The sequence below is a fragment of the Bos taurus genome, chromosome 9 (genome assembly GCF_002263795.3).
Source record: "Bos taurus isolate L1 Dominette 01449 registration number 42190680 breed Hereford chromosome 9, ARS-UCD2.0, whole genome shotgun sequence".
Taxonomy (NCBI): domain Eukaryota; kingdom Metazoa; phylum Chordata; class Mammalia; order Artiodactyla; family Bovidae; genus Bos; species Bos taurus.
This window is the reverse complement of record NC_037336.1, coordinates 91,003,114-91,016,831: the sequence shown is the minus strand read 5'-3', so window position 1 is coordinate 91,016,831 and position 13,718 is coordinate 91,003,114. Positions and strand designations below refer to the sequence as shown.

At 38.7% G+C, this 13,718-nt stretch overlaps 1 protein-coding gene across 10 annotated transcripts in view; it reads left to right on the top strand.

The window, feature by feature from the left end:
* The window catches only part of IPCEF1 (interaction protein for cytohesin exchange factors 1), a 167,893-nt gene that overhangs the window by 42,941 nt on the left and 111,234 nt on the right, over window positions 1–13,718 (top strand). For 9 of the 10 annotated variants that reach the window (XM_024997091.2, XM_059889957.1, XM_059889955.1 and 6 more), the window contains one exon: window positions 5,252–5,295. The exons of the other annotated variant lie outside the window; for it this stretch is intronic. The gene's annotated coding sequence lies outside the window, so the exon portion shown is untranslated. The remainder of the gene's footprint in view (window positions 1–5,251; window positions 5,296–13,718) is intronic. 10 annotated transcript variants of the gene reach the window in all.

The following is a 13,718-nucleotide window of genomic DNA, read 5'->3' as shown; positions in this document are numbered from 1 at the left end:
ATGGATGATTTTTGTTTTCTTTTGTTAATGCTTTTCTTTTGCATTTTAAATTTAAAACAATGTAAATATATATATTTTACTATAAAAAACATAAAAAGTGGAATTGATGCTGTGCTTATTGGCAGAGCCATCTTGGAACAAGGACATGGTGGACAAAGGTCCTGAAGACACTTTGTTCCTTCGAACACTCAATAATAGGCATCATGTCAGACGTGCCCATCAATTTCAGGTTTAAAAATATGCTCGTGGTTGTTGTTGTTTAGTCACTAGGTTGTGGTCCGACTCTTTTGAGACCCCGAGACTGTAGCCCACCAGGCTTCTCTGTCCATGGGATTTCCCAGGCAGAAATACTGAAAAAAATGGGTTGCTATTTCTTTCTCCAGGGGATCTTCCTGACCAGGGATGGAATCCTCATCTACTGCATTGGCAGGTGGGTTCTTTACCACTGAGCCACCGGGGAAGCCCATGCTCTTGGGTAGGCATGCACGCCTAGTCATTTCAGTCGCGTCTGACTCTGTGTGACCCTATGAACTGTAGCCCACCAGGTTTCTCTGTCCATGGGATTCTCCAGGCGAGAATACTGGAATGATTTGTCATGCCCTCCTCCAGGGAATCTTCCCCTCCCACCATTGCAGGTAGATTCTTTAGGGCTGAGCCACTGGGGAAGTCCATGCTGCTGGTAGGGGTGGTGAATCAGGAGCCTACTCTTGCAAGAAGGGCCAAGCAATTAGAAATGTAGTGACTTTAGACCAACAGGAAAGAGAAGGGGAAAGCTTCTTGTATAACCTGCATTTAGCATTTGCATCTCATTCATCCACCCTCAGTCCCACCATCAGGAGGTGAGTGGGGGAGGGTGTAGGTGGGAAGGTCCTGATAGCCTCTCCTACTTTAATGTTCCTTCATCATTACTGTAAACCACTGATGCTGATATTCATGAACCAGCATTTAATGTAGAATATCCGTTGTGTTCAGGGAGAGGTACAGAAGGGGAGTCTTCCTAGGTCAGGAAGTTGACATAAGTGAATTTGTGCTCATGTGAGTTTCTAGGGTGTGTGTTGGAACTTTGGCGTTAGTGGTAAAGAAACTGCCTGCCAATGCAGGAGATGTAAAAGATGGGGTTCAATCCTTGGGTTGGGAAGATCCCCTGGAGAAGGGCATGGCCAGCTACTCTAGTATTCTTGCCTGGAGAATCCCATGGACAGAGGAGCCTGGTGGGCTACAGTCCATAGGGTCATACAGAGTCGGACGCAACTGAAGCGACTTAGCATGCACGCATGCATGTTGGAACTTAAGGGAGGGCGGACACAGGTAAAAGGTATGATTTCAGCCTCTGGGAGGAGCAGAATAGGGAATGGTAAAGCTGAGAAGTGACTTTTGTGTTTCGTGTTTGTCTGTCTTCTTTAAATCCTCTTCTGTGGCAGCTTCTTTCCCTCACCTCTCATGCCTGGCCCCCTGCTGCCCTCTGGCTGGTCCAAGACCTACAATAACTCACTGTCCAAATCGCTCTCTTCCCCTTTCTTTTCTTTCTCCCTGTGCTTCCTTTCATTCTCATTAAGTGTACCCTGAGTGCACAGCATATCAAAGCCCAGAAAAGTCTGAAAGTCATGAACTTTACTTCCTTCATGGAACACAGTCTCTTCAACCACGTCAGGATGAGAGTTGGCCAACACACGTGGCAAAGTTATGCTGCAGCCAACCAACTGCTAATGTACTTGTGCATGTCATAGCAGGGTCACTCCTGGCTGGCAGACAGCATCTGGTGAACAGCTGAGCAGCTTCAGAAAGGACTCAGAGGTGTGTCCAGGTGCAGTGCACGGGGTCCAAGAGCCCTGGGAAAGAAGGGCTGAACTTATCTGCAGTTTTGGTTTAGACATGGCAGACTCGAATGATGGACAGAAAGCTTCCAAAAGCAGCTGGACTAGAGCAAGCCCACAGCCTCTCCTACTTTAACGTTCCTTTGTCTTCCCTCTAAACCACTGATGCTGATATTCACAAGCCAGCATTTTATATGGAATACATACTTTGGTCAGGGAGAGGTACAGATCAGATCAGATCAGATCAGTCGCTCAGTTGTGTCTGACTCTTTGCGACCCCATGAATCACAGCACGCCAGGCCTCCCTGTCCATCACCAACTCCCGGAGTTCACTGAGACCCACGTCCATAGAGTCAGTGATGCCATCCAGCCATCTCATCCTCTGTCGTCCCCTTCTCCTCTTGCCCCCAATCCCTCCCAGCATCAGAGTCTTTTCCAATGAGTCAACTCTTCGCATGAGGTGGCCAAAGTACTGGAGTTTCAGCTTTAGCATCATTCCTTCCAAAGAAATCTCAGGGCTGATCTCCTTCAGAATGGATTGGTTGGATCTCCTTGCAGTCCAAGGGAGAGGTACAGAAGGTGAGTTTTTCTAGGTGCAGGAAGTGGACACAAATGAATCTGTATTCATGAGCATTTCTAAGGAGTGTAATGGAGCTTTAGGGAGAGAGAGCCCTGGGTGCCTGGAAATAGCTGAGATGAGGGAAGTTTGGCCTCATGAGAGGAGGTGGGGTTGTGGATGCAGAGGTCACTGACCTGGATCCTCCCTGTTCTCTACACCTCCTCACACAATCCCTCTTCCAGGGTATCTGGGTTCTGGAGAGAGAAATACAGTCAACTGAAAGTGTGTGTCTGTATGGAGAGCCCTCATCAAAGTACTGATTAAAAACAGACATGTTGGGGGTTTGTTAGGGATTCAGGGTAGCACAGGGAGCCACCTGTGAGAATTGGGGTGGCAGCTGTCTACAGAGTAGTGGATGCCAGCCAGCCAGAGCTGCATATTTCAGGACATTCATCTTCATTTGTAAAATGGGAATAAAAACAGCATCAACTTTACAGAGTTGTTGTGAAAACTACATGATGAATGCACGTACAGCACCTAGCATAAACACAAATGAAATAATAATCAGGGCTTAATAAACATGGGCTATTATGATTTTTGGGCTTCCCAGGCAGTGCTAGTGGTAAAGAACCTGCCTGCCAATGCAGGAAATGTAAGAGATATGGGTTTGATCCCTGGATCGGGAAGATCCCCTGGAGGAGGGCATGGCAACCCACTCTAGTATTCTTGCCTGGAGAATCCATGGACAGAGGAGCCTGACTGGCTACAGCCTATAGGGTTGCAAAGAGTCGGACACGACTGAAGCGACTCAGCACACATGGACACTGTGATTTTCATTGTTGTTTCGTTCTTTTTGTGAGATGCCTTCTCTCTGCTTATCTTCTACTTATTTTCAAGTGATTGCACAGCATTGATTTTATTTGGTACAATAAAATGGATTTTGGCCATGTTTTTGTTTTTAATCAGAGAAATTACTTCTTGCGATGTCATAGAAAAGGGTTAGATTAATCCTTAAGTAGATCAAATTGGAGCAAAATTTTTTTAAATGATTGTGGCATCTCCAGTTTGAATTTTTACTGAATAAAAATGTTAGGCACTAATGTCATTTTCTTTTTGCTCTAAGAAGATTGTGAGAATAACTAATAACATTTGGTAGAGGTTAATATAGTATTGAAAGCAGTCATTTGAACAGTTTTGAACTCATTTTCAAAGACATAATTGGAATAATTTTCAATAGACATCAGTCCTTATTTCTTAGGAAATGACAATGATTAAATTAACTGCAGACAGCTTCTCTTATTGTTGTTTGAAGACAATGGGAGTCTGTTGAGAATTGGTGGGGGGAAAATGAATGGTACATGTTCTATTAAAGACTTCACTGCTGAGACATTTTTCATCCACTCTTTCTGTCTGGCTGTAATTTATACATTTAAGGCATGGTCTTCAAATGCAGCTTTCTTTACTGTATTTGACCTACATAATGAATTCAAATGAAGGATAAGAATAATGCTTTTCCTAAGGCTAAGATATAGGTTTTTCTTGGAGGGGGTGAATGATATGCCAACTCAGAAAGAAAATGATGCTACATTTGCAGCATTCTGTGGAAGCTGAAAGGAGAATTTTGTTCCTTCTTTGGGTATTTTCAGGATTCTGTCTCTGCTTCCTTATGACACTGAGCACTGGATAAGGGTGAAGTATCGCACTCATTATTCAGGCATTTGAAATTACTCTTTTCTTTTGAAATGAGATATTCAAAGCATTGAGTGTCAGAGAAATTGTGCCTGGGTGGAAGAGTAAATGGATCTTAATCTGTCCTCTCAGTGTGAGGCTTTCTGGAGGTGGTGAAGTGGTTTTAACCAGTGGAAAATAGCACCCAATTTCTTTAAGATCTTCCTAAACTCAAAGTGATTTCGTCAGTACATCTGAGTCCAAATACCACCCAGATAAGCATCTGCAGTAACATTTACCTAGACATGGGTGGTATTACTTTTAAAATTTCAGTATTACTATAAAACTTGTCTGGCTTTTACGCCCATGAGTGCTCTTGATGGGAAAACCTGTTTGTGTTCTTTCTGGCTGGAATGTCTACTTAGAGATTCATTCTTCTGGCTCTGAGCAAGTTACATGCACTGATACCCCAACTTTTCTTGAGTTGGCCTTCAACCAAACAATACCAGGATTGTGAGGTCCAAGAGTAGAAAGAAAAATTTTATAACCAGTTTAATATATCAATTCTAAGAAGTTCTTGTACAAATGCTGATTACCACAGCTGAAACAGTGCTGTTTTCTCTGCTTTGAAAAGCAGAAGGAAGTGACATGAGTCTTGTTGTGGGGAGAAATATGGCTGGTTCACTGCTAGGTGCTCTAAATACAAACGTGAACAGAAGCCAGTGACTTGGCATTTGGTACAGCTAACATTCATCTACTTTTATATCGCTTCTGGTGAGCTGTTATAATTTCAAATCATTGCACTCGGAAAATATTTAGATAAAACATAACATTACATTACCTTGCAGTTTAAAATAACAAAACTAGAAATTTAGGCCACAAAGTGTGAGCAATGTGCAGTGCAGCCCGTAGAAGAGGAAAAAAGGATGTCTGGTCGTTTTTGATATGAAAATAGAGGACTTTTTAATGTAGTGATGGACTAGATATTACTTATATGTGAAATATAAAATATAATACAAATAAACTTACTTACAAACCAGAAATAATCTCACAGACATAGAAAAGGAAGCTATGGTTGTGGTCCTTGTGATTAGAAAGTTGCTACTTTGCTGCCTTTTCTTGGGGTTGATGTGGTAGGACTTTGACCTCCTCCCATGCAGTCGTCCTGGCAGAAATCTGATGACCACTTTCTTGACTTTTTCTTGTACAGATCTGAGTCAACGGAACTGGAACAAGGACCCTCATAGCTTTTTGGTATGTAATTGAGAACTCTTCAGAACTAATTCTTTCTCTTAGTGATATTTGTGACTTGAGCAGCCTGTACTCCACTTTGTTATTCTAATTTGTGAACCAAATTGTAATAGCCTAGGTATATTTATTCCTATGGTAGGATTAATGCAGACAGAAGCTAATAGAATTAATAAATAACCAGTTGTATTTGGTCCTCTGGATTTTCCGGAGGACCTGAAAATGGATTTTTGATAGTGATTACTTTTCAGTAAGAGAGCTGTTTAGCAAAGCAGTTTATTTATGGAATTATCTTGTTTGATCCCTTTAGTGGTCAGGAACGTACCATAACTATCGAATACCATAAAACTGTAATTATGTGAAGAATCTATTTTATAAGAAATAGATGCCTACATATAAATTACCACCATTTCCCATAGCCCTTTTCATCTTGTAGAGCTGAAACTTTATGCCCCTTAAGCAATAACGCTTCCCTTTCCCTTCCCACCAGCCCCTCCCACGAGTATAACAATACTTCCTGGCTCATGGTTTTGATTACTCTAAGTATTTCATATAAGTGGAATCATACAGTGTTTGTCTTTTTGTAACTGGCTTATTTCTCGTAACATAACGTCCTCAGGGTTCATTTATGTTGTAGCATTTTGCAGAATTTCCTTCCTTTTTAAGACCAAATAATATTCCATTGTGTGTATTTTGCTTATCCATTCATCTGTTTATTGGTTGCATCCATGTTTTGAGCTATTGTGGATAATGCTATTATAAACATGGATGTACAAATATTTCTTTGAGATTCTGCTTTCAATTCTTGTGACTACATACCCGGAAGTCAAATTGATGAATCGTATGGTAATCCTATTTTTAATTTTTTAAGGCTCCGCTGTATTGTTTTCCACAGCAACTGTATCCTTTTATTTTCCCACCAGTAGTCTTCACAGAGTTTTTAAGTACAGAATGCTTTTCTAATTATTTTGACATATTCTTGCTGGGCAGTCAATATTGTGAAGTTTTGTGTGAATATATTTTGAACACAGATGTTTTTTTTTGTTCTTCTTTTTTTTTTTTTGCTGTGCCTATGAATATTATGTTCTAAGACCTACTCAATGTTAATTTATGTTTCCAGGTGACTCAGAATGTCAATAGAGTTTTTCCAGAACAGAAATATGTAGGGCCAAGTCTCAGACTTCTAATGGAAAAACAACTTAGACTCCAAGGATTTCTTGACTTATTTTAAAATAGACTCTATGTTAAAATCTGTTCTGGCAGTGAAGGAGTAGTTACCACATATGTTTCTTTCTTCCCGAAGACTTGTAATTCTTTTGCACAAAATATACCATTTTGACCCTGGAGGAGGGCATGGAAATCCACTCCAGTATTCTGGCTTGAAGAATCCCATGGACAGAGGAACCTGGAGGATTACGGTCCATATGGTCACAAAGAGTTGGGCACAACCCAAGCAACATAGTGTGCATGCATGCATGCCAGTGTGAACAGGGGTAAGGACTAAATTACAAAGAGAGTGGCTAGCTGAGAAATTACTTACATATCCTTTGAAACAGAATCTGCAACTTCTTCAAATTATTGGGACGGCAGGTTAACATTGGGGCTGTTATTTTAACTGGCTAATGATATTTGTGCTTTCTTAAATTTTGGTTCAAAATATGAACGTAGCTTTCTAAGGGACAGAATCCGATTCTAAAACTGATAGGTATTCACTGAATATTTTGAAATCTTTTGAGGTTACTTGCACAAATTAATGGACCATTTTCCCAGAAAATGTTCTGTATTTATTGTTTGTAGGGAGTGAGGAAAAGGGGGAGGAGAGAAATAAGCTTACTCAGGAAGCAAAACAGTTCCTATTTCAGACGTTTTTCTCTGAGTTTATGGCCCTCAGTAGAAATGTCAATGTCTTTGCTAATCAAACACCTTCTACTAATGTGTTCAAAAAAGGGATTGACTACCTTAGGTATGTCAGTTTACTTTACAAGAGAAAAATTTACACCTAACTTAAGTAAATTAGAAAAGTCTTTTGTTAATGATTATAAAGGCAAAATAACCCTTATCAGGCCACGCTAGGCTGTGCCATGGTAGCAGATTAACTCTGAAGGCTCAGTGGCTTTACACAAGAAACTTCAGTTTCTTATTTACACTATATAGTCAATATTAGTTGACACGAGAAGGGGAGGGCTCCTCTGCTCCACACAGTCCCTCAGGGATGCAGCTGATGAAGCTCCACCCCTTGTGGCATCACCATGGCAGCAGGTGGCTGCAGGGTTTGCCGTGACAGCAGAAGAGAGCACGTGGAGGACTCACACTCGTCTCTAGACAGGAGGTGTTCCACATCACCTCCACTATTGGCCAGAACTAGGCATATGGCCACTCGTCACCACATGGGGCTGGAAGTCTTCTTGCAGGCCCAGAGGGGAGAGGAAAACCAGTTACAGTGAGCACCAGTCATTTCTTCTTTGATGAATTTTGCTGGAAATCCTTGTACTTGGCACATATATGAAACAACTTTCTAACTCTGTCACCTCTCTGCTAAGTTGCTTCAGTCATGTCCAACTCTGTGTGACCCCAGAGATGGCAGCCCACCAAGCTCCCCTGTCCCTGGGATTATCTAGGCAAGAACACTGGAGTGCGTTGCCATTGCCTTCTCCAATGCATGAAAGTGAAAAGTGAAAGTGAAGTTGCTCAGTCGTGTCGGACGCCTAGTGACCCCATGGACTGCAGCCCACCAGGCTCCTCCGTCCATGGGATTTGCCAGGCAAGAGTACTGGAGTGGGTTGCCATTGCCTTCTCCGTGTCACCTCTCTAATTCTTTATATTTTAATATGCTTTCCTTTGGTGAGCAATTTTAATCTTTTAAAATTAGTTTCCTGTTTTTTTACTTGCTGACTTTAGGTTGGGAAAAATAAAGCAAGTATTACTGACAAGGAATTAGGGATGATATAGATATAATTGACAATGGAAAAAAATGGCCCTCGAGTGTTTAGATGTCTATAGACTCTATTTGTATTATTAATAATATCTATTATTTCTTCTAAATAAAACCATCATTACTTGAAATTAAATGTAACTCTAAACACAGAGGTTTGATTGCAAAATCAATTCATGGGATATCAAGCAAGGAATATGAAACTAAGAACAGTTTTAATAGATTGTCTTTCATAATTTTTCCCCATTATTCAGCTTTCCCTGAATCTTAATGTCATGGTTTTCTCCTTTTCACTTTATTAGAGTGTTTTACCAAGCAATACTTTTATATAGGGTACGTGGGGAATAAACATGTCTGAGAAGGTATTTTGACCTCATGATTGATTGCGTGTTTGACTAGGTATTGAATTTTATGGAGAAAATTTATTTTCATTTAGAACTTTCAAGGCAAAGCTCCAATATCTTTGACATTCCATGTTGCATATGAGAAAACTGATGCCATTCTTATTTTGTTTCTGTGTAGATAATATCTTTTTATCTTGTCTATAAACTTTTAAGAATTTTCTGTATCTCTTAGGAATTCTGAAATTTCATAAGACATGTCCCAGGTGGTTCAATGGTAAAGAATCCGCCTGCCAGTGCAGGAGATGCAGGTCTGATCCCTGGGTTGGAATGATCCCCTGGTGAAGGAAATGCAACCCACTCCAGTATTCCTGCCTGGGAAAGCCCATGGACAGAGGAGCCTGATGGTCTAGAGTCCATAGGGTTGCAAAGAATCAGACACAGCTTAGCAACTAAACAACAAGGTTCAAGTGCACATCTTTGGAAATATATCTGATTCAGCATTTTGTGGCAGTGGAAGATTTTTTTCCCTTCTTTGTGTTCTGCTTCCCACTGTTTTGGTTTCCCAGGTATGGCCACTGTTAACTCCAGGTTCGTGTTGTATTATGACTAAAATCCCAGGGAAAAAAGGACAAATCTTATCCTAATACTCCAGGAAGAATTTCCTGAGTAGCCTGAGTTGGTTCATGTACTCCTTTCTGAATTTGTCATTATGTCAAAGAAGTTAAGTGTTTTGGTCCATCTACTTCTTACCACCTCTACTGCTTCTGCTTGGGCTCAAGACATTCTCACATCTTCTTGGGATGACCTCAGGGAACTTTTAACTAGTTCCTCAGTTTATATTCTCTCTCCCTTCAGTCTCTCTCAGTGTTAGAGCCAGAGCTGCTAATGTGTTTGTCAGATCAAAACCCTGCAAAACTTGCCTGTTTCATTTCAAGGAAAGCTAGGAAGGTTTCATTTCAAGGAAACCATCACTCGAAAGACCACCAAGATCTAAAAGATGATACAAGAGAGATGAGGGATGCAGATCATGGAGGGCCACATGGACAGATTTGTACCCTGTCATAGAGTTGATGAGAGGCCTTGGAAGGGTTTCTAATTGATAAGTGACATGATCAGATCATAGAAAGGTTTATCTGTAGCAGGATTGAAGATGAAATGGAAGCATAGGAACCAAGATAGGGGGAATCAACTAAAGTGGTCCAGGCCAGGTGATGATGGGCTGAACTACACTTTGAAGTAATGAGAATGGAAAAGAGATAAATTTCTATCAGTGATGCTAACAAAGGAGAATCAGTTGGTCTTTGTCACTATATATGACCTTAGTTCAGACCCAGTTCTCACACCTACTAGATTTATGTAATTTATATAATACACATAATTCTCAATTCAAATTTCTTTTTGAATTTAAAATAAAAATGATAATTCCTAATGCAAAAAAAAAAAAAATGACCACCAAGACCTGCATGCTCTGACCTCCCATGACCCTTCTGACCTCATCTTCTGCACCCTCCTTCCATTGCTTACTCAGCCTACACTGCTGGACTCCTTGTTATGCCTCAACAGGCCAGACACACACCCAATCCCAATCTGGGGCTGCTGTGTTGACCGTTCCCTAAACCCGGGCTGCTTCACCCTTGAGTAGCCATTGGCTGTTTCTTGATGTCTTTCAAGTCTTTACCCAAATGTCAACTATTTAGTGAGTCCATTTCTATCCATCTATTTAAAAATCACAACCCTCTATGATACTCTCTACTATTTTATTTTTCCCTGTTTATGTCCACCTGATATACCATTTGTTTTACTTACTTATCTTGTTGTTTGTCTGCTCCCATGTTTGTAGATCCCTTGAGGGCAGGAGGTTTTATCTGTTGTGTTCAATATTGTATCTTCAGTCTGTTAGACTGCCTGGCATATGATCAGCCAGTACCTATTTGCTGAATGAATGAATGGTTGGCCAACCTAAGCCATATACTTGCTCCTGTGTGGGAATGTGGAGCCACATGATTAACAGAGCCACACCGAAGGGAAAGAGGCAATTCTTGAAGTAAAAGATGCTGGTTAGACAAAAATTAGTAAATAGTCAATAAAAGATCCTTCTAGTGAAGGATTTGAGAAATGAGGGCCTGTATTTAAAGGGCCTGAGATTAATAGGTGGAATAAAGCAGCAGATCTGAAACCAGATGGTAATTTTCCAATTTGCTTGATTTAGAATTTTACATGATATAATTAGTTTTTAAATGTTAAGCAATTTTGCCTGAAAAAAATTATAGGGAAAATAATTTTCTCTGATTTTATGAATAATTTATTTCATTTTCAATTATATTTTTACTCCCACTGATCAGTGTATGAAAAAATGTTAGACTTTGGCAAAGAATATTTTATTTCTTTCAGGAAAGCAGATTATAAGATGGATAATTGGGTAATATCTCTATATTAGATTTTTTTCTTAACTATTTTTCTGCATTTGAATGACATTTTTTGATGTTAACAATTTCGGGCTGAATAATAGGTAGGTTAAGAGCTATAACTCAGAAGCTTTTATGTGCATCTCATTTTCCCCCCTTATCAGTCTTGTTGAATTTCTACTTTACTAATTTTTGTTTAAAGAATTAGCTTTGTGTTTTATTAATCTTCTCTATATTTTTCTATTTTATTGATTTCTGCCTTTACTTTTTCTATTTCCTCCTTGGGTTTGTTATTTTGCTATTTTTCTAGTTTTTTCCTTAAGCTCTTAATCTGTTTTTATTCCTCTTGTGTTTTGATAAATGAATTTAAGGTATAAATTTTCCTTTGAAAAATGCTTTAGCTGTGTTTCCTAAAACTTTTGATATATAGTGTTTTCAGTGGTGATAAATTCTAATTATTTCCCATTTTCTTTTTAATCTATTAAAATTTTCAAATATTTTTAAAGTTTAATTTTTATCTTTATATTGGTGTATAGTTAATTTACAGTGTTGTGTTAGTTTCAGGTATACAGCAAAGTGGCTTAGTTATATACATATACACATATCCATTCTTCTTCAGATTCTTTTCCTTTATCAGTTATTGTATCCTAGAATATTGAGTGGAGTTCCCTGTGCTATACACAAGTCCTTGTTGATTATCCAGTTTTGTTTTGTTTTGTTTTGTTTTTAGTACTGCAAGATTTAGTTTCCAGACATACAGACTTTTTAAAGCTATGTTTTCATTAGGGGAATTCTCCAGGCAAGAATACTGGAGTGGGTTGCCGTTTCCTACTCCAAGAATCTTCTCAACCCAGAGATAGAACCCAGGTCTCCCACATTGCAGGCAGATTCTTTACCATCTGAGCCACCAGGGGCCAAAGTTTTCACTATTAATTTCTATAATTAATGCATTGCAGTCAGAGAACATAGTCTGTGTTAAATTGACTTTGTGAAATTTATCAAGACCTCTTTGTAATATAGTACTTTTATCAATTATTGACAAATACTGTGTATTCTGAACATGAGAGTTTATCCTTTGTTTCTCAAGTATAGAGTTTTGTGTATATAAATTTGCTAATTTGTATCATCTACATTTCTGTTTATTTATTGTCTGCTTGGCAATAGCACCCCACTCCAGTACTCTTGCCTGGAAAATCCCATGGATGGAGGACCCTGGTAGGCTGAAGTTCATGGGGTCGCTAAGAGTCGGACACGACTAAGCGACTTCACTTTCACTTTTCACTTTCATGCGTTGGAGAAGGAAATAGCAACCCACTCCAGTATTCTTGCCTGGAGAATCCCAGGGATGGGGGAGCCTAGTGGGCTGCTGTCTATGGGGTTGCACAGAGTCGGACACGACTGAAGTGACTTAGCATGAGCTATTGATATAGTTTAATGTCAATAAACTATGACATTTTATTTTTGTTATCTATAACATATATATATAATTGTTAAGTTATATATTTCTCTTTCCAGTTCTGAGCTGTAGTTTCTTAAGACAATATATTTATATGTTTATGCTGGTTATATTTTCCGATCTTAGTTTTTGTTATAAATGTATATATTTATCATGAATTTTATATTTTCAGATATTAAAATTGTCACCACAGCTTTCTTTTAGCTTATGTTTTCCTGGATATCTGTTTCTATCTTTTAATTTAACATTTCATATCTTTTTAGATAACATATTGCTAATTCTTACTTCTTAAATTTTATTTTGAAATAAAACTTATATTAAATATAATATTAATAGAGAAGAGTGCACAAAACTAATGTGAATAGCTTGATTTATCACACAGAAAAAATTCTTGTAACTATTACTTGAATCAAGAAAGGATATTCTTGGGACCCCAGGACACCTTTTGTGCCCCTTCTAATAAATAATCCCTGCTTTCCCTTAAAGGTAACCACTTTCCTACCATTTGTAATCCTTACTTTCTTGCATTTCTGTATAATTTTATGACCCAAGTGTACTTTGCTAAACACTGAGATCTAGTTTTGCCAGTTTTATTATTTTGTATAAACAGAATCATGCCATTTATTTTCTTTGATATCTGATTTTTTCTCTCATTATAAGACTGTGAGATGAGTCTCCTCCTTTTTATTGCTAAGTAGTATTCCAGGTGTGACCAATCCACAGTTTATTTATCCACTTTCCTGTTGATAGACATTTGGATTTTTAAAAACATTTTTGCTATTATCAATAAAGTTGCTAGAAACATTCTTACATAGGTTTTCGACTTTTGTGTGCATGCATATCTGATGCATGTACACTTAAGAATAAAATTTATGGGTCATAGGCTATACTGGTTAGCTTGGCAGATTTTGCCAAACAGTTTTCCAAAATGGTTGTCTTACTTTACGCTTCCGGCAGCAGTGGTTGATTGTTTTCATTGGCTCTACAGTGTACTTGCTATTGTCAGTCTTCTAAAATTTCATGATTTTGATGGATGTTTAATGATGTTTCTTTGCAGGTTTGCCTTTCATTTCACTGATTGTTATATGAGGCTTAGCACCTTCTCATACATATATTTACTAATGGATATCCTCCTTTGTGAAACGCCTAAGACTTTTTTTTTCATTTTTCTTTTGGGTTTTTCTGTGTTTCTGACTGATTTATAGGAGTTCTTTATGCAGTTTGGTATATAGCCTTGTATAGGTTATATATATTGCACATCTTTTCTCATTCATTTTCTTGCTTTTACAGTC